At 33.5% G+C, this 2,837-nt stretch overlaps 1 long non-coding RNA gene across 3 annotated transcripts; it reads left to right on the top strand.

Annotated features, from left to right (window-relative positions):
- Positions 1–306: 306 nt before the first annotated feature.
- On the top strand, positions 307–2,595 carry LOC145612089 (uncharacterized). 3 transcript variants are annotated; one of them, XR_014106534.1, is made up of 4 exons: positions 307–524; positions 610–770; positions 2,084–2,194; positions 2,348–2,595. It is a non-coding gene; the product is annotated as an uncharacterized LOC145612089 (long non-coding RNA). The 3 variants fall into 3 exon arrangements; XR_014106533.1 differs by having other exon boundaries at positions 309–524; positions 2,084–2,181; XR_014106532.1 differs by having other exon boundaries at positions 313–524; positions 2,084–2,595.
- The last annotated feature ends 242 nt before the right edge of the window (positions 2,596–2,837 follow it).

The raw sequence follows: 2,837 nt of genomic DNA, 5'->3' as shown, positions 1-2,837 counted from the left end.
GTTTATGAATCTTAATGTTGATGATGCAGGTGAAGTTATCGAAGATATGGCAATCCAAAATTCCCAATATGGGAATCCTAGAGGCTTTGCTAACAAGGGGAAACATAGTGTTGACTCTCACTAGTAGAAAAATACAAAAAGGCACCGCTCAATGGCCACCGGTTTTCGAAAATCGGTGGCTTAAAAAGTGGGCGGGATTATATATATTTAAATTGCCACTGGTTTAAACCGAACCGGTGGCATAAATGGTAAAGGCCACCGGTTTTGAACCGGTGGTTTTGTTAAAAAAAAAAACGCGCCTCATCTCTATTATAATAGCTTAGCCTTCTTCTCTCTTCTCGTACTCTCTCCTTTGTTTTCTCTCTCTTCTTGATTTCTCCGTCTCCTCTCTCTTCTCTCTGCTCAAACCCTCCTTTCTCTCTCTATTTATTTATTTACCCTCCTTTCTCTCTTTCATCGTAATTGACGGTCTATTTATTTACCGGTGCCAGATCTTTGCAGATGTGGTGGAATTCTTCACGAAGGTATGTGCTCTTCGATTTGTGATCTAGGGTTTCTGATTTTTATTTACTTTTTTTGTGATTAATGATGAACAATTGAAATGAATAGGGCGTTTGATTGAATTAGTTGGGGTTATGTTGTGATGAGGTTGATTAACATGTTGTTCTCTTCACGGCGCCAAGGTGATTATGGTGACGGTGGTCGCGATCCGCCAGCCCACTCCATCTCTCTATCTCTTCTCGAGTCCTCTGCTTAAATCCGAGAATAAGGTACTTGTATTTGTAATTTTTTCGATTGTTTTCGATTTTTTTTTTTTTTTTTGCTGAATTGTATTTTTAGGGTTAGGATCTGGTTCAGATCGGGCTTCAATTTACTGAAATTCTGATTTTTTTTTGGTTTGAATTGATTTGGAACTGATTAGGTTGTTGTGTTAATGTGTGACAAACATGTTTCGATTTTTTATGGCATTTTTCTGGGTGTTTTTTGAGTGTTTAGTGGGTTTTTTTGGGGTATTTACAGCTGATAATATGAATTTTGATTTTGATTTCGATTTCATTGAGTTATAAGGTTATATTTTGGATTTTGTGATGTGGTTGCTGTGTTTGGGTTTGAGTTTGTATGTGATGTTTGATTTTGAGTTCGATTTCGTCCCTCTTGTTAGCTAATAATAGTTTGAGTCTATTATCATTGATCTAATTTACACTGTAAGCTCCTTTTTCTACAAATTACACTGATTTTATCTAATTATTTACTTATTTTTTTTCTGGTTGTTATGTTGTATAATCATGCCTAGAAGTAGTATGTATGTATATATATATATATATATATATATATATATATATATATATATATATATATATATATATATATATATATATATATATAGCTTTGGTACCATTAATTATTGTTGCGTTTTGTGGTGGTTTTCAAGTATTAATTGTACTATAATGTTCACGAATTTGCTGCTCTAATTGCTGTAGTTGTTCAGTGGGTTTACAGCCTCATTTGGTCTTGATTTAGTTTGTTTTTGTGCCTAATATGGTATAGCATCATGTTAGATATATCTGTAAGTTAAATTATCATGTTTTGGGTAAGTTTCGATATGATTATGAGCCTAAACCTAAGCAAAAGTGCTGCTGTCAGGTTAATTAGTGAACTATGTGAATTGAATGGTTTTAACTGATTTATTTCATAATTTTTATGCCTAATCTTGTGCCTATCATGACTTATTATGTTTTTAGAGTATGTATGTTAATGGGTTAAGGTTGATTATGGATTTAAGGTTGGTTGTAAGCAATTTTGTTATGCAATATGCTGTTGTAATCTTACTAGGGGCTGCTATTTTTTAGCATGTTAAAGACATGAATTTAAGCCATAATTCTAATCACTAGGTGTTCACAACCCATAATTTGGTTTTATTTTTGAAGTATAATCATTCAATTTTTTATTGCAAGTGTTTAAGATGCACGATGAAAGTATTGTAGAATGAGGATCCAATTTGAGCTTGAATATCAGTTGCATTCATCCTTATTACTTGTTAAAGTATTGCTCAGGCTGATTACTTGTTTGTTTGCTTGGACAGCCAGGTTGGTTCTTGCTTTGGGGGCTAAACCAAAGCTCGACATGGTACCAAGGGCTGTAGAATATGCTCTGCCATTTTCCACTTTTGAGGATGCATGTGTAAGTATTTGAGGTATTAAATTGATTGCTTTATTTGTTAGGTGTTTATACGAATTATCCAGATTATTGCATTTCAGTGCTTATCTGTCTTCTTTCTGATATGTGTTCCCATCTCTTAATAAGGGCTTATGATACTAGTTATGTTATTTTCTTCTAAATGGTTCAGGTTCCTCCGGCATCTGCTAGTTATGTTATGATATGCGTTCCCATTTGTTATGGTTAGTATCAAATCTCCTTCTGTTTATTAACTTCTCAATAAATACTAGAGAAGAATAGAAGATGCTTAATTATGCCTTTAAAGGCTTTAATAATTGGATGTGACTAATTTTTAAGCGAATAGATGTAAGGCGTGAAAAGAATGATTTCTTGGTCAAATAACTTAGCCAGCTAGTGTGTTCATGTGAAATCATAATTTATTAGATGAAATCATAACTAATCTCAATTTCTATTGCTTTCTTGATTTGCAGGTTCCAGAATTTCATCTAAGAAGTTCAATTTGTTTTACTAAGATATGGGGCTACTTCTGTGCTGGTGTTTTGCTTCTGTGCTGCTCCTTATGTGTTGCTGTTCTGCACTTCTGCTACTGTGTAGCTGCATATGTTTGTAACCTTGTAATTTATTTTAATTTTTGGACAAAAATTGTAATATTACAGCAT

Source organism: Chenopodium album, chromosome 3, assembly GCF_948465745.1.
Source record: "Chenopodium album chromosome 3, dcCheAlbu1.1, whole genome shotgun sequence".
In the NCBI taxonomy this organism is placed as follows: Eukaryota; Viridiplantae; Streptophyta; class Magnoliopsida; order Caryophyllales; family Amaranthaceae; genus Chenopodium; species Chenopodium album.
This window is presented reverse-complemented; position numbering and strand designations above follow the sequence as displayed.